Genomic DNA, 18,900 nt, shown 5'->3' with positions numbered 1-18,900 from the left:
AAGCCCTCATGAAAATTTGTTGGTGTTGTTTTAGTGTGCATTTCCCCCCCTAATAAACACATTTTTGCAATGTTTCCCAGTATACACATTATCACTAGCAATTTCTGCTATTTTTATTTGTCCCATTTTAGTCTGCTATTATTATTACTTATTAGTCACATTCAAGTACCTTAAAGCAACTTATAAAGTAAAAAAATACCCTGGTCAATTGATTTACATACCACATTTCCCACAATTAAATCTGTGCTCAAAGTGGCTCACACAGAAATCCAAGTCTCAGTATAATAATAGAATAACTACATGCTTAAGACATATCTCTTTGTAACGTAACACGAAAATAATAATAATCAACAATTAACTGTTCATTTAACATATATAAACATTTAAGTAAGCATGCAGCTTACTAGCAGGTCAAGTCAAAGTATCCACAGCAAAGACATTAAAATCAGATAAAATAGAATGCATTTTTGAATGTTAGCTCCACTATTATATGCATTGTTATGAACACTTTTCCCTAACCAACATTTTCAATTAAGGAGAACTGTGTTGCAAAATTCAGAACAGTGTGAATTCTCAAGGATAGGTCTGTGTTTCAGTTTGCACATTGTTTTGGGAAGTGTGAATGGAGCAGTGTTGTGTGAAAATGCCAACAGGACCAAATTTCTGTCCTAACCCTATTCACATGGACCAGAAGTGGTTTAGTTATGCTGCGCACGTGACCCAGAAAGTTGTCTGTGGACAAACTCCGTCTCCCTCAGTCTGAAGCAAGATGAGCGCTGCACCTCAGTCAAGTTTGACTGGACTTAACCAGTGGGACGTCAAAATGACATAGCTTAGGGCTTGCCGATCAGAAGGTCAGCAGCTCGAATCCCAGCGACGGGGTAAGCTGCCGTTGCTCAGTCCCTGCTCCTGCCAACCTAGCAGTTCAAAAGCACGTCAAAGTGCAAGCAGATAAATAGGTACCACTCTGGCGAGAAGGTAAATGGCATTTCTGTGCGCAGATTTGGTGTGCCAGAAGTGGCTTAGTCATGCTGGCCACATGACCCAGAAGCTGTATGCCGGCTCCCTCAGCCAGTAAAGCGAGATGAGTGCCACAACACCAGAGTCCTCCACAACTGGACCTAATGGTCAGGGGTCCCTTTACTGATGGCTTTTAGCCATCCAGGGATCCTTTACCTTTACCTCTCCTACTGCACACATTTTTATATTCAGTTCTGTCTAATGCACACAACACAATTTCCCCAAATGTAATGAATTTTTGTATGTTATTTTCACAAACATATGCATACTATACCCCAGTATATTAATCTTTGTACACATTGCTCCATTGCAAAAAGTGGAGAAATGCAAAATATGAAAGATGTGGCTGCGTTTTCAGTTCACATATTGTTTAAGAAAATACAAAAATGTTACGTTCCCCTTCAGATGTGAGCTGGATTGAGCTTCTCCCCCATCCCTAGTTACAACACAGGCTGGTTGTGCTCATCCTTAAGGGAGTCTATTTTGCATTGTTGCAATCATGCTAGCACTTTATTGTGTGCGTAGCAGGATTGCTCCTTGTAAAACATAATGCTCTCAAGAAGGCATAGTAAAATGGAGACTATCAGGATTTTAATGAGCAATATGCTTTTATGTGCTTACAAGCTTCTGGTGCTATATAACACCTGAGCCCCCAAAATACTAGAATAGCTGCTCCCAAATCACACTATTAATAGTGTATAATGAAAGTAGACTGTAGTGCTGAAGTGGCATAGATCTGGCCACTTGCTGCAAGTAAGATGTGAGCCGAAAATATTTACCATTTTTTGCATTTGTATTCTCAAAAGTGTCTGGACTGACTTTGCCCTGCAAAGGAATGTTGGGTGCGTTCTAGATAGAGATTTCAGGACCATTCAATTTCAGGACCATTCAAGACTTACTATTTTATGGTGTCATAGTTGCTGTTTGATCTGACATTTTTTGCAGTGAATCTGTAGCTGATTGTCTGAACCCTTTGGTCATATGTTGCTGTTATTAGAGAAGGAGTTTTCCTTTCCTTTCCACACTAATGGCGGGTTGTACCTGAATGAGAAAAGTTTCAGGGCTGTAGTCACACCCCATATGTACCCTAATGAGTCTTCAATAATAATGCCTAATATTCTGGAATGTTCTTGGGAAGAAGAAGAAGAAGAAGAAGAAGAAGAAGAAGAAGAAGAAGAAGAACAACAACAACAACAACAACAACCCACACATCTGGCTGGGTTGCCCCAGCCACTCTGGGCAGCTTCCAACACATATAAAAACATAGTAAAATGTCAAACATTTAAAACTTTCCGATAGAGGGAAAAAGTTGTGTACTTCTTCATCTCCTGGACTAAGAGACTAGAAGAAATATGTGTCTGCCTGAGCTATGGCAAGCCTGGTTATTATTAAGAAATTTTGTATGCAGCTAAAGATTGCTTTCACGAGCAGTACTTTGAGTACCACGGTCCCCATCTGGCACATCTCTCCTCTGAGCTGAGCTCGCAAACTGACAGCTCACGGGCCACAATCAGAGGAAGCGGTGCAAAGGAGATGGGTCTCAAGCCCCAAACACGAACCTCTTGCCCCTTCCGCACAGAAACCAGGATGATGTTTGCAGACATGCCACAAAAATGGAAATATTGAGGATCCATTTGGGATATATCACGAAAGTCACGTTTTCTTTGACAGTAGAAGGAAAAAGTTTCTTTGGTACAGCTGACCCATATATTTTTCAGGGGGTGATGCATATACACAAAAACACGTAGCCCCCATGGGAACCACCCCCATGGGAACCATCTTAATTTCTGGGCCAAACAGGCTTCACTCCCCAAGCAAGGCAGAGAGCTTTTAAGCTCTGCACCTTTCTTACCAGGTTCTGGGAAGCTCTTGCAAGGGCTCTGGCCAGAAAACCTGATGCAGAAAGACCTCTGAGCTCCCCACCTTGCATCCATTTAAATTGTGTCATTTCAACCGGCCATAAATGCATGCAAGTTGCAAGTTGACTATACATCATTCTGAATAATGATGTACAGTCTAACTGAAAAATAATCGCTTCATGTGGCAGCATGCCGAAAAATCTGGAAAAAAACTGGCAACTATATCACTATAAATGGCAAGTACGGAAATATTCCTGTTTGTAATTTTTGGTCTTACATTCAGTTTTTCACATTTCCACACTAGAGCACAATTCCCCCCCCCCCATGTCCTCATTTAATATTCATCTGCATTTTAGTGTGAAGTCCTCTTGAAAGAAACATTTATTGTGCAACTTTGCCTAGTATACACATTTTTGTCAAGCAATTTCCCCATATATGATGCAATTTGCTATGTTTCTTTCACCTATATATTCATTTCTATGCACGCTTCACCCTAATATATACATTCGTTACTTGGCTGGAGAACTACATTTCAGAATTCTAGCAAATTTCAAATGGTGGCTGTGTTTCAGCTCATGTGTTTTTCCGAAAGCGCAGATTAGGTAAATTTACTTTTAAATGTGAACTGAATCAGCCCATTCTCAGTAGAGTCAGGTGGACAAAGAATTCCTAGGATGGTTTCCTGGTCCAGTTCTGGGTTCTCACACTAGTATTCATTGGGAGTTATAAGATGCTAATCACAAGAACTGTCCTTTCTTTTAAATAAATTTTATTTGCTTTTGTGACACAAACAAAACAACATATAACATCATAAACACATAAATAACAGAGTTAAGAGCATTGACTGAACCTCTGTTGTACTGCAATACATTTTTTTTACTTATGCCTGGAATTCTCCTTTTTCTTTGAATACGTGGGGAGGGAGGAGCAATTTAATCTGAAGCAATTTAATATTAAATGTATTTACAACTGATAATTTTGTATGTGCACTGTGTCCCTCCTAATCCATGCATGCAGTGGAATGAAATGTGAGTGGGATAGGCTGTTCCATTTCAGAATTTGGGAGTGCGGGAAAACTGGTTTTTTATTTGTCCACCATATAAAAAATATATGTCTACAAATAGAAAGCTATCACAATGCAGGGAAGATGGTAACCTTTCCTCCTATCATTATTGCTTTTATTATTATTATTATTATTATTATTATTATTATTATTATTATTATTATATTTATTATCATCATTATTTACTGGCAAAAAGTTTTTCTACATGGGAGAAAATTAAAAAGAACATTCCCTACCTATAAAACGATGTGGTACAATTTAGGATTTCTACCACCTCCTTTTGCTGTATGTGCACATTGTAATTTGGAGGATTGCAAAATTGGGAGTGAATGGGCAGAATGCTTGATGCATGTTGGACATTTTGCTGATATGACTCTCCCTGAGCTCATTTTGTTTTTCCACCTGCAAATTTATGGAAAGGTTTCCTCCTAACCACCTGGCCTTGAACATGCTTATCTGTAACTTCACCAGTGCTCACAGTTGTTGTTTTTTTCAAAATTATGTATTAACAAAAGCAACATGAACAGATTCACCACCTTGATCAGGAAAGCCTTGTTTTGTTTGTTTCCAGAATTCCAATTTGCTAACAGGAGTTGGGTGATAACAAATGTCATTTGAAACCTGTATTAAATATAAGTAATAATTTTTAAAGCACAGGAAAAGGACTAGGTGCAGAGCTGAGAATCAGCTTTGTGAAAATGATTGGAAGCTACATAATTAAAACAATATGAGGATCCCACCCCAGCCACCCTCTCTGTTTTTTTCACACTCTACCACATCCTCTGTTGCGAACTCAATCATCACTGCATATATTTAAAACAAACAACTGAACATATTTTCAAGATCAAATTTCTGGACCCAAATAAGGCCAAATTCTTCAGTTGCCATTTTCCAACTTCTATTTTGGAAAAAGCTGTTTCTAATCTAACACATTTGCATGCTTATAATCTGCACCAAACGGAATGATACACTCAGTTTCTCCTTTGATATGTAACTGTCTTGGGATAACTTTGGGAATAAAGCAATTTTAGTTAGTTAGTTAGTTAGTTAGTTAGTTAGTTAGTTAGTTAGTTAAATAAATAAATAAATATTTATTTATTTATTTATTTATTTATTTATTTATTTAAAAACCAATTAAAGCAAGGACAGAAATGACTGAAGGGCAACAAATGGAAGAAGGGATGTTAAAAAAAGGAAGGAAAGAAGGAAGAAGGGAAGGAGAGAAAGGCAGAGAGGGAATGAGAACAAGAGCAGAAAAGAACTAGCAGTGATTGACAAGTTGTAATAGGAGGTTGGCAATTTTAAATTCAGAAATTAGGGTTGTTCTTCATCTAAACTCCGAAACCAAAGGTAGGAAACTCAGCCATGGAACCAAATGTATGTCTTGACATGTGGATTGCAAACTGCTTTCAGAAGAACTCTTATTGAAAAGCAGCATGCAGATTTATTAAATACAATAAATAATAAAATATAATCCTCTTATAGTAGGATCTTTGTTTGTTTGTTTGTTGTGTTTGAGGGGCATTTTTATGCACCTTACCTTTCTCATTGGCGATTCTGTAGCTTTTCTATTCAAGAGCCACTCAGTTTCCTAAACACTTTGAAAGGCAGAGTAAGGCTGGAGATCTATTTTGCCTTGCAAATCAACCCCCACAGACAAGCTCTACGTGAAACTCATGCCATCTTGCCAAGACCCCTGAGTATGTAAGCCACTTTGCACACCTTTTGGCTGAAGAATGGGGTACACGTATTCTAAATAAAGCATCCCCCCATTTTCCTTAAAAGCATACCTAGCATCTTACCATAACTTGATTTAGAACAAGTCCTGCTAGCTAGAGATGATGAGAGTTGTAGTCCATAAACAGCTGGAGAGTCTAGGGTTGCCAAATTTCAAAAAGTAAAAACAAAAATGAGGAAAAATCTGGACGTATGGCAGCCCTACTGGAGACCCAAGTTTGGGAAATCCTGATTTATAATTTTGTAGGCTTACCAGGAGCCTGGGAAAAAGTGCCTCAGTTGCTCATCCCTGATATAAGAAAAGCCTTCTTGCTGGTGGACACAAAGAGGAGAAATGTATAGCCTCGTCCTATGCACATTTACTTAGATGCAAGGCTCCACCTGCGCTACACATTTGAAGCAGTATCATGAGACTTTAAACAGTCATGGCTTCCCCCAAAGAATCCTGGGAACTGGATACGGAGAGTTGATAGGGCATCCTTCTTGCCCTCACAGAGCTACAGTTCCCACAGGGATTGCTTGTTAAACCACTCTGCAGATTGTACCCTTACCCAACTACACTTCCCATGATTCTCTGTGGCAAGCCATTACTGTCTAAAGAACGTACTGTTTAAAGTAGGATACTACTTTAAACCTATAGCGTAGATGGGGCTTTAGTTCTAATGAGTTTCCTGGCACGCACTTCTGAGTTTGATTAAGACCACAGCCTTAGACAATATAGCCTCCAAAATAAATAAACTGAAATCAGAGGATAAACCTTTCTCTAGATCTTCTCACTTCCCCCTTCTAGTTAGAACTCTCTACAAAGTCAGGTCTTTTAAAAAATTCCAATTAATGCATTTTAACCAATTAAAAGATCACAGTGCCTCTATAAACAAATATGCATATGTCAGTGGAGGGATATTTAATGACTATTTTTCGCTACTGTTCAATCGCAAGGCAAATCATTTGGGGATTGAAGGATGTACACAAATTTGTTTAAAATGCTATCAGTAATTAGCATTTTTAATAGGGACAGCTGTGATTTTTCAATAAATACACTCTTTTAAATCTGTAATTAATGCAAGGATGCTACATGCAGATTTACCAAGCAATAAATTCCAGTACTAGTAACGGCATAATCAGTTTATATTTTAAAATAAATCAGAGGAATGTTTGTAGAAGTTACATAACTGGATCACATATACTGTAAATCACCTGGAATTATTCCTCCTTTGAATTCCTGTATCAGAACAAAAATACACACACACCCTAGAACTGGCTTCATCTATATTTACATAGCTGTTTAGATGCCAACATTCATTGTGTGTTCAGTCTCAGAAGATTACGTTTCTGTTTGGTGAGTCAACAACCCAGAATGGACTTGTTTGACCACATGCAGAGAACTACAGATACATGAATGAGAGACACATAAATAATTGCAGAAGGGATGGCAGTGCTTCCTTATTGAAAATGAAATAGCTGGGAGGGGGAATTTGGGTGGTGTTTTGCCTGTGCTCCCCAGAAAGAAATCTATAGTACTCAACAGCTTTACTAAAAATAAAAATTAAAAGTCTAAGGGGCTTTGCACCATAAAGCTGTAACCCCAAACATATTTGCTAACAAATGAGCAAGGGGAACTTGCTTTCAAGGGGTGCACTTTTAATTTAATCTTCCATTCTAAACCTAAAATAAAATAATTCTACATTAATCTATCTTAATTATTTGTATCTATATATCTGTTTTGTGTGTAAATTTGTGTACACACACACAGGTATATATAAAAATAAAACCAGTGGATGTTTCTCTCTCAGTAATACTTGCACTTGGGGAAAGAACCAAACTACCGGTACTTTTGCTCTGAGCTTAAAGAATAATGCAAGACACCAGCAGCGCATTAATACCTTGGAAGAAGGTATGTTGCTACCTCTCCCAACCACCAGGGCACCTGTGCTTTTAACAGCTGCAGGATGGGTAGAGATGAAGCTCTTCCCACCTCTTGTCTTTTCCAGGTTGGTGAAAAGCTGCAACTGCTGGACATCTGCCTGTCAGCCAGATGTTTAACAGGCACAAGAGCCCTGACAGTAAGGAAAAGTTGGCAACCTTAGTTCCTGGAGGATTTGACCCACCGAAGTAAGTTCTGCTTCCATCCAGGTGTGCTTCTGGAATCAACACATCCCCCTCATATTGAACTCATTTTCCCTAGTGTGGGTTTTTAAAAAAGAAATAATGATGGTTGAAATGGCCGAATTCTCGTAGACGGGAGTATCCCCTTCCAAATACTTCCTGGCTGAGGCGCCAGACTGCCCCAATTACTTTAATTAATTGTACGACAACCGAACAAGAATCAGGGAGCCAGCCCTAACCCTCCCTTCTCTCAGACATCTGCTCTAATAATCACATGCACTCGGTTTCAAGGCACTTAAAAAGCCTTTGAGCGGTGGGGAGGGATCCTGATTCTGTCTGAGTGAAACTCCACTCCACTTTTTATAGCATCACATATTTTGCTCATGACATATGAGCTACCCTCTCTGCTCTGCAGAAAACCCGGGGCAGATTTCCCTTCCGGAATCTGGCTTTTGATTGAAAACCCCCATTCATCCAGAGTAAACACAGCTACACAAAAGCCTACAGGCAGCCTGAGCAAGGCTATAAATAGGCACTGTTTATTTTACATGGATTTCACTGGGCCGTGCCAGCGAGTCACGAAACAGATCACCCCCCCATGTGTGTGCGTGTGTGTATATAAATCTGTTTTGTTGCCCACAATCTAAATTAATGATAGTTAAATATACACGAGTCCATTTCTTTTGCTTTGATAAATATGCCTATTGACTGATAACGTCGCTGAATTCAAAACTGAGGCAGCAGCCAAAGGCGTAATCCAACAGCAAACAATGCACATAAAAATGTTAATTTCATATAGAGCAACATGGAAGGGGAAAAACTGGGAAGGATTCTCGTTTAAATGTGGAAGATTTGTGTTTGCGCTAACATTTTGCAAAAACCACCATGAAATTTGAAATCACTTTACAGAATTTACGCACACACACGCACACACACACACACACACAATCACAATCTTACACATTTCAGGTATACATTCTGGCGCCAAAATCCATCTTAACGCGATTTCCAGTAAAATACTGAGATGGATTTTCCAGTACTAAAACCCCCAGCTCTTGTCAATTAACTAAATGGATACAAATGTCACCTGTAACCTTTTAAGAACAATTTAATGGGCATTTAAAATTTGATCCATTTTTCTTTAAAGGAGGCAATGCTTAACCAATATTTTGCTATTACCCCCCTAAAAAAAACACCACTCTCTGTGTCTGTGCTTGTAAGTGTTGGGAAACAAACCAAGTTTTTGAACAAAATCTGGCGTCGAGGGGCAGAAAACATGGAGACAGTTGGGGTGGTGGGGATGTGAAAAGTGACTTTCGTATTACTCACCAGTTGTTTATATTAGTGTATTTTAAGTGTCTAAATGTGTCACGAGCCATGTGGCAACATCTCTCATAAGGAGAGGAAGAATGGGATGTGAATGCCAAGCTGAGTCTTTGGAAGGGGCCCAGAGTAATGGGAGGCTCTGATCTAGATCAGGGGTCAGCAGACTTTTTCAGCAGGGGGCCGGTCCACTGTCCCTCAGACCTTGTGGGGGGCCGGACTATATTTTGGAAAAAAACAACGAATGAATTCCTATGTCCCACAAATAACCCAGAGATACGTTTGAAATAAAAGAATACATTCTACTCATGTAAAAACACCAGGCAGGCCCCACAAAAAACCCACAGATGCAATAAAAGGACACATTCTACTCATGTAAAAACACGCTAATTCCCAGACTTTCTGTGGGCTGGATTTAGAAGGCGACTGGGCCAAACCTGGCCCCCGGGCCTTAGTTTGCCTACCCATGATCTAGATGCTGAGGCCCTGCAGGTTGTCTGAGGAGAGGCTTTCCTTAGCATTATTGGATGTCCCAACTGCCCATGGAAAAGTCACCTGACTTGACTCCAGGACCACCTCCTGTCCCTGAAGCTGTTCCCCACTTCTAAGGAGGTGCCTGAGAATATATTCGCACCATACATTTAAAGTGCTACTTTAAACAGTCATGGCTTCTCCCTCAAAGAATTCCGGGAACTGTAGTTTGTTAATGGTGCGGAGAGTTGTTGGGAGGCCCCAATCCCCTCAGAGAGCTACTATTCCCCAGAGTTCCCAGCAATGAAGAATTGCAAACACTATAGTTGTATATCTGTACTACAAAGTTTTAGCAGTCCTGTTCCAGTGTAACAGTAATGATTTCCCCGCAAAAATCCTGGTTATCTATTTAGCGCCAGTGTGAGGAAACTGGGGTTCTCCAAATGTTGCTGGACTGCAACTCCCATCGTTCATAACCCATGCTTGTTTAGGTATGACAGACACTGAAGTCTTGCAAGATCTGGAAGGCCACAGGTTCTTCGCCACCAGTTTATAGATCCCTGTTGCCAGAACGACAATCCCACTCTTCCTGCTCCCACTAAAGCAGGGTGGGAATTCAGCCCTAAACACACCTCACTGAACTCGATGAAGCTTACTTCTGAATAGACACACAGAGGACTGCAGACCCTCCAAATCCAGATTTATAAAGCTGTCCCACTTTCTGATTTGATCTCAGAATGTCCTGCTTTATTCCAGAATGTCCTGCTTCTCCTTAGGAGTTACTAGAGAAATGTTGGAGCTTACAGAGTTATGCGAGCCCTGGGCCAAGGAGATAACTATGCAACCTTCAGAAGACATCTAAAGGCAGCCCTGCATAGGGAAGTTTTTTAAATGTTTAATGCTTTATTATGTTTTTATATAGGGACACAGGTGGCGCTGTGGGTTAAACCACAGAGCCTAGGACTTGCTGATCAGAAGGTCGGCGGTTTGAATCCTCGCAACGGGGTGAGCTCCCGTTGCTCGGTCCCTGCTCCTGCCGACCTAGCAGTTCGAAAGCACATCAAAGTGCAATTAGATAAACAGGTACCGCTCCAGCGGGAAGGTAAACAGCGTTTCCGTGTGCTGCTCTGGTTTGCTAGAAGCGGCTTAGTCATTCTGGCCACATGACCCAGAAGCTGTACACCGGCTCCCTCGGCCAATAAAGCGAGATGAGCACCGCAACCCCAGAGTTGGTCACAACTGGACCTAATGGTCAGGGGTCCCTTTACATTTACCTATGTTTTTATATATGTTGGAAGCCACCCAGAGTGGCTCTGGCAACCCAGTAAGACGGGTGGGGTATTATTATTATTATTATTATTATTATTATTATTATTATTATTATTATTATTATTAAATAGGACATCCCTATTTTCATCGGAGAAATGTTGGAGGGTATGGGACTGCAATGACTGTCTATGAGAGCTATCAAAAACATGGTGCTCTTTGGATGTTTGAGACTACAATTCCCATGCTGGCTGGGGCTGATGTCCAAAATACCTGGAGGGCATCAGGTTATTGAAGGCTATTTATTGGTGCAGATGTGGCCTTAAGTGCTGGTTTACATAAACAGAGATTCTTGGGAAGTACATAATCCATTCCGATGTTGCCTTAAATTGGCAGGCCTTATTAGGATGCACTACTTTTTACAATGCACTATTTAAAGAGTCCCATCAATGTGAAAATACCACACACTGCAAAGACAACGTTCTGTCATTGTGTAGGGAAGAGTGTGTGGGAGTATCTTCCAAGCATAAGAGGAAGAATGGCAGCACAAAAGCCATAGTTACCACAGAACTGGCTGTCTAGATGGAAATTGTTTTAAAATTGTAAAATGAATGCAGTGGAACAGAGGCATCTGTTTGAGAGCCTATAATGGCTGGCCCAAGAAAATGCCAGGTCTCTGGACTTGACGCAAAGTTTCAGGGAGGGGTTATGGGAAACAAAATTCAGGGACACTTAAAAGCCTATCTCAAACGACAGATGGGGTTTTTTTTCTGTTTGTAAAATCACTTTCAGAAATACAAATAACAGGAACATCAGATTATAAAGCCCCTCTCTCTAAATTATTCTCCGGCTCACATAAAAATCTGAGCTGCAGATGAATCCCCAGTTTCCCCCATTCCCCAGCAATTGCATTAGCCCATAGGAGAACTACTCCCATGATCAAGGCTTTTGTGACCTGTGAGTTCCCTGGAAAGATGAGTTTATTGATAAGCCGCTCCAAGAACTGCAACTTTGTTTTTTTATATAAAATAATATTTATTAAGCATTTTAAAATTACAGAAAAAACAAAGAAACAAAAAAGAGAAAAAAAGCAAGGGAAAAACAAATGACAATCAAACAATACAAATCAATAAAAATCAAAATCAAAAAACAAAAACAAAACACATAACACATCAAAGTCAAAAAACAAAAATAAACCACAAAAATTTAAAAACAAATCCAATATTCCCAAATCCTTAACTGTCATCACCTTATTTCATCGACTTCCTCACACCTCCCTTTTTTGTATTCTAGTTATTAATTATCACAGCAAATCCTTCCCATTTTTCATAATATTCTGTCATTAAATTACCTTAATCTATTTTAACCTTATCTTACTATCAAAAACCCTAAAACTTAAAACTTAAATCTTATTTATACCAATTTCTCATAACCACAACATATTCTTACATAGTTCTTTTTAACATTTCTGCTAAAGCCAAATAATATCGTTCCAACATTTTTCTAATACTCATTAATTTTACAAAGCAATCCTAAATAAAAGATTTTTTTAAAAAAAACTTTCTTCCAATCTTCATCCAACGTCTCTTCCTCCTGGTCCCGGGTTTTGTCAGTCCTTTCTATCCCATCCATCTAGTTCAGTAACCTGGTAATCTTATGTCCGAGGCCCTTAAGTCTCTTCCATGTCCCGTCCGCAGATCTTCTTCATATTTATACCTGTACTTTACTTTGTCTCCTGGTCCTTTCACTCGTGGAAACTCCAACTTGACAGTATTTTTGTCCCTTCTCGACAGATCAGCCCCTTTTCCATAGTCCACCCTAAACTCCATGTGGTATTTAAAAGCATGTTTCAAAGTCCCTCCAGAGTTGAGGACCCCCACAGCCCCAAACTCCTCACGGTCCATTGCCAAACTTGAAAAGTCAAAACATCCCTGCATAGGGGGGGTCTATCCAGCCCCCCATCTCCAAGCCAAACAAAACTCTATCTCTCCAAATCTGGCTTTTTCCAAGTTCATTTGGCAGATCCAACAGCTCATGTTCCTGCTGGGCCACAGCTCCCTCCATCTCTGCCACCTGAGGTCCAGCAACAACCTCCTCCCTCATCTGATCTATCAGAGCACACTCCTGAGTTGATTCCTGGGTGGTTTCTATATAGATACCCACTACCTGTCCAAAATTTCTAATCGCAACAGTCATCAAATCCGTCTTCTCATGTAACTGTTCCAATAAAGCACTTGTCTTGCAGAAAGCACGCACCAGAGCCTCTGAATACATTGTTATACAAGGTCAGAAGTCTGTTCCCACGATCTTAATCTGCAGCTGCGAAGCTCCCCAGTTCAAATTTAATAACAGTTTCACAAGCTCCCTCTAGGGGAAGAACTTCTATTTGTATCAATCTCTTTTCTTTTTTCTTTTTTTAACAGTAGATCTAACAACAAAGTTTCCTTTTTCGGATATTTTGTCAATATTTGTTCCTTTAAACTGCAAAAGAGAACAATGGAATCACTATGTTTCTCTTCTTTTAACTGTCTGTCAAAAACCTTTGTCTATAGTCAATGAACTTCCCAAAAACGTCTGTCCTGACACCCTGCTCCCAGGTTCAAGACGGTGGAAAATTACTTTTCTTTACACTCTCTTCTGCAGGTTTAAACAATCCGGAAAAAATCCCCCCTCTTCTCCTGCTTCCGAAGGGGGTTCAGTAGTTTTAAATGATGAAAGTTGATCCTTTACAAACGATTTTCTAGACTCTAGTTTGCCATGTCTTTGCTTTAATCTATCTACAAGAAATGGAGGGCTGACTTCCTGTTTAGACCTTCCCGCTTTAGTCCCAAATTAAAAGGAATTTCTTAATCCAATTTTCCGTTCTACTCACAGATCGTTGTTTAAAGTCCAATTGTCCAAATTTGATCAGCTCACGGGTAGTTGTTTTTGTAGCCAAATTGTCCCAGGAAAAAGGTAGCGCTCTCCGGCAACGGCTGTGCGGCTTCGCTCCACCGAAGAAGCAGTTGACTCTCAGCACCGCGCCACTTCCCCCTCTTCGCTCCGGAGCCTGTAATTGGGTTCCTTTACGAATTGGGGGCGCACGAAAGGTGCCCACCGAGTCCCATGGTCACAGGCTTCATCTGCCTGTGATTTTTTAAAGGGTCCCCGCTTCGCTGTAGCGGAACAGACCCGTTTTCCGTGGAGCTGGTCCCTCCGGATCAGAGGGAATCCGCCATTACCAATGGCGCCACCCCGGAAGTCAACAAGAACTGCAACTTTGTGAGGGGAATGGGGTCTTCTAACAACTCTCAGCAGTATTAACAAACTACAGTTCCCAGGATTCTTTAGGAAAAGCCACAAATGTTTAAAGTAGTTCCTGTGTTTGCAAGGCATGTTGCATTGATAGAGCTATGCATTGAACAAGATGATCCTTACGGGGTCTGTTTCAGCTTTACAATTTTATGATTCCATTATCATCTGCCAGTTTCTTTCTTAAGAATGGGGAATGACACAGACAGACAAAATCAAATGATCCCTGAAGTGTTGTGAGGGAGGATAATAGGGGAAGCAATGTCACTGTATAAAGGATGTATATTAGATCAGTCTTCCACTGGGTGGTGCCCTCCAGATGATTTACACTACAACTCCCATCAACTCCAGTCAGGTGCTGTTGGGAGTTTTAATCCAAAATATCAGGAGGGCAATAGGTTGGGAAAGCTGATCAAATATATACACAGTTTAACTATGGAGTGCTTAGACAAATATTTCACCTTATCGTTAAGTAATTAATTAAATTTATACCCCGCCTTTCCCCCAAGAAGCTCAAGTTTGTGGGCAGAGTTTTCCTCCTCTCCGTTTTATCACCCACAACAAGCCTGTGAGATGGGTCAGGCTGAGAATGAGTGACTGGCCCAAGGGAGCTTCATGGCTGAGTTGGAGATTCAAACCTTTCTCTCCAAGGTCTTAGTCCAACACTCTGACCACTACATCACACTGTCTCTTATCTAACCAGAGTTGTTTCTTAGAATAAAGTAAAGCAATAACTCCCACAGCTTTTCTCCATAAACCTCCTATGAAGCCTGGGGCAGGGGGAAGAAATGTAGTTGCTTAAAGGGTCTTAATAATAAGAGCTTGCTGGATCAGGCCAATGGCCCTTCTAGTCTAGCATCCTGTTCCCACAGTGGCCAACCAGAAGCCTGTGAGAAACCCACAAGCAGGACCCAAGCACAACGCCATTCTCCTGAGATTTCCAACGGCTGGTATTGTGGAGGCAGAGCATAGCCATCATGGTCCATGAGATTTGTTGTTGTTTAGTCATTTAGTCGTGTCCGACTCTTCATGACCCCTTGGACCATGGCACACCAGGCACTCCTGTCTTCCACTGTCTCCCGCAGTTTGGTCAAACTCATGCTGGTAGCTTCGAGAACACTGTCCAACCATCTCGTCCTCTGTCGTCCCCTTCTCCTTGTGCCCTCCATCTTTCCCAGCATCAGGGTCTTTTCCAGGGAGTCTTCTCTTCTCATGAGGTGGCCAAAGTATTGGAGCCTCAGCTTCACGATCTGTCCTTCTAGTGAGCACTCAGGGCTGATTTCCTTAAGAATGGAGAGGTTTGATCTTCTTGCTGTCCATGGGACTCTCAAGAGTCTCTTCCAACACCATAATTCAAAAGCATAAATTCTTCGGCGATCAGCCTTCTTTATGGTCCAGCTCTCACTTCCATACATCACTACTGGGAAAACCATAGCTTTAACTATACGGACTTTTGCTGGCAAGGTGATGTCTCTGCTTTTTAAGATGCTGTCTAGGTTTGCCATTGCTTTCCTCCCAAGAAACAGGCATCTTTTAATTTCGTGACTGCTGTCACCATCTGCAGTGATCATGAGTCTTAAGGGGAGAAAATGCAAGCTGTGCCAAATTCAAGTTTCTTTAACCAGAAGACTTGTTCCACAGCACAGTTTTGAAAGGATGGGAAGCCATCACTGCTACAGCTGACCCTCTTCAACTCCATTATTAACTCCCTGGAGCTGTCTCCATCCAGGAGCTGGCCCTGAACACATGTATAACGCAGTACACAAAGATGCCCAAAGCCTAATCCTTGTGTGAATGGGTTTCCTATGAGGTACCGTATCTGCGCAGTGGGTGGCCAGGCGGAGGCACAGTGACGCTGAGGGTGGCTGTCGAAGCGATGTGCCCAATAATCCACCATCGGCCTTCTCACAAACGGTGCTTAAGTGATCCAAAAAGGGGCCTTGGACATGGGCTTCCTCTGCAGAGCTCTGGCGAATGAAAAGGCCTTTTAATAATGCTCCAGTCAACTTCATTGTGGGTGCCGAAAAAGTATAATTGGAGCCTACATTTATTGGTGGTTATGTCATGCACCATTCAGCTACAGGCCCACGAAGGGGGGATACAACGAGAGAGTTAAGGCTTCCCTCACCACTTGGAAGCCTGGAAAGAGACAATTAATGATCAAGGAACATCTCTGTTCGTGAATGGGGCCTTTACAAAAGAGAGTTCAGGGCTGAGGGACCTTTTTCCAGCCAGAAACCTGTATTCCCATCTACACAACCTACTGAGGGCCGCATGCCAGTGGTGACCAGGGGCCAGAGGAAAAAGTGGGTGGAGCAGTGGATGTAATTTTTACTTTTGTGCAGCAGGCTACTTTCAGACCCTCCAAGTGTCCCTATTTTCCAGGGAGAGCCCTGGATTTACAGAAGCCGTCCCGGTTTCTGATTGGATCCTGGAATCTCCCATTTTTCCCTAGGACACCCCTATTTTTATCAAATAAATGTTGGAGGGTGTGGAGTTATGTGACCTCCAAGCCAACTGAACACCATCATTTCCTTCTATTTTTCTTATGTAGCAATAGCTATCCTGATACGTTTGTAATTTGGTGATAATATTGTGATGGTTTGACCTCTGCACTCTGCAAGGATTTTCTTTCAAAACAACATTTCCATTCATTTTTCAAATATCAAACAATACGATATAACACAATAGAAAGGAAAAATAAAGGAGGGTATTTCAATCAGTTCCAGTAAAATGATTACATAATCATATCTGCCTTTCAAATGTGTCCTGCCAAAGTTTTTCCATGGAAGTCCTATGGTCTATATCCGTGTCCTTTTGTAGCTGAATAAATTATAAAACTTGACCAAACAGCATTAAATTGTTTCCATGCTTTGATTTTTTTTCTTCAAGCTCAAAGCTGATTGGTTAATTTGTCCATGAGTGTCAAGTCCCAAAATTGCTGATGCCAGATCACCATAAGGTCAGTGTCCAAAGTTCTCAGGAATCGAGCTCCAGTGAGTTTTGCTGAGGTCACTGAATATGTTACTATGTCCTTGCAACCCAAATCTCAGTTGTTAGACTCAAAAACACAGAGATGGGCAGTTTTTAGATGAGGTGGAATGACCTGGTTAGTTATTAATTATACCTCATGGGAAACAAGCAACCACAGATCTTAGGGAGGTTCACAACATAAAATCACAATATAAAAAACCCAAAATACATAATAAAATCAGAAACAAAGACAACCCTATAATCCTCTCTTCCACAACACATTTTAAAATTGCTGCCTGGTGCTGATGGAACTTGTAGTCCAAAAAATTTGGAGTGCTCCAGGCAAAGGCTGCTTTAGAATCATGTGACCAGAAGGCCCTCAGCCCCAACTTCCATTCTACCCAGAGTCAGATATTAATTCACATAAGCCAGATCATTCTGTACATTATGATTAAATTAACACCAACCGTCTTGAGGACCGGAAGCTTATTTTTAAAAGTTTGGATTCTAAATAGTTTGCAGGATGGAACCACATTTCCCAAATATGGGAGCCATATTTGACCTCTGGCATGGACTGGAACAGAAAGAAAATTCACACACAGTCACCAATGTGGCATTTTTTAAAAACAGAAATTACAGCTGTTGCTTTTGAAGTCTGAGGAAGCTTTTGAAAACTCAGAACACAATGCATACATCTAAGTGTTTTTAAATTTATTTTATTTCAATGGCAGAGTTTTAAGCATGCACTAGAATCCTGTTGAGCTCATGAAACATTTAACTTGGGCTGCATTGCACTGTGAAATCTTAAGATGTTTCATGAATTTTAAGCCAATTATATGCACTCTTCACAGGTCCCCTGTTCACTCTGTCCTTAAGGATTCTGCCTGGCTGGAATGTGCCTTTGACCTGTGTTTCTGAGACTTACTTGCCTGAATGGAGGATTGGCAGGGAGTTGAGCGCGTGTAGAAACTAGCCTGTTGTGCAAAGGTGAATTGCATTCATTGCTCCACCCATTTTTTTGTCTCTGGCCCCGCCCATGACTAACCTGTCACACCTGGAAAGTTGCGCCCCTGGGCCAAAAAAGAAGTACCCCTTCCTTGAATTAGATAGTTTCATACCTTATTGTTTTCCACACCCCTTAATCCAACAGCATCCACACATGAGAGATGTTGGGGTGGGAAGACTATGGAAATTTACATGTGAATTTCTGCAACCAAATCTGCATTTTATAATGCTGCTGTAGGTTTCCCCTCACTCCCATTTTCCTTCGTTTGCTTATCTCTGCCATTGATGAGATGGTTTGTTTGTTGCGGCAAAATCATGGTGTATACGATGAGATAACCTATGCAAAGTCTTCCAGCTAACGGGAGTTATACTGTATTAACGCAACCATAGCATTTCTCTTTAGCAAAGCCTGTTACAACTGAAGGATGTGGAGCATTACTAGCCATGGTTATATTTTGTGTGTGTGCATTCTTGTGGGTTTCAGTCTCTGTCAATAAATCAGGGAATCCTAGCCTAAACCAAGATTAAACAGGGAAGGGCAACAGAGACTTGAAGATAAGCCTTAACTTTGCAAGAAAGCTGTAGACTTACGGCATGCATCTTTGGTAGGCATATAGACAAGTGTGTACGCTGAGATCAAAAGCACTTCATGAGATCCATGTCTCAGACCTAATAGCCAAGCAATGAAGGTGGACGCATTGGAGAGGTGAAGCTAGAAAAATGGCTGACCAAGGAACTGAGAAATGGCTGCATAAATACTTAGCTCTGTCTCCATACACCAGATTT

The 18,900-nt window shown here is 40.9% G+C and overlaps 1 long non-coding RNA gene across 2 annotated transcripts in view; it reads right to left on the bottom strand.

Moving 5' to 3' along the window:
* LOC308573933 overlaps positions 1 to 18,900 on the bottom strand; it is a 55,038-nt gene that overhangs the window by 6,605 nt on the left and 29,533 nt on the right. For both annotated transcript variants that reach the window (XR_014002255.1, XR_014002256.1), the window contains exon 3: positions 1,920 to 2,061. This is a non-coding gene — a long non-coding RNA (uncharacterized lncRNA). The remainder of the gene's footprint in view (positions 1 to 1,919; positions 2,062 to 18,900) is intronic.

Source organism: Podarcis bocagei, assembly GCF_964188305.1.
Source record: "Podarcis bocagei genome assembly, chromosome: 14".
NCBI lineage: Eukaryota > Metazoa > Chordata > Lepidosauria > Squamata > Lacertidae > Podarcis > Podarcis bocagei.
Note: the sequence above shows the minus strand (reverse complement) of the source record. Positions and strands in the feature narration are given on the sequence as shown.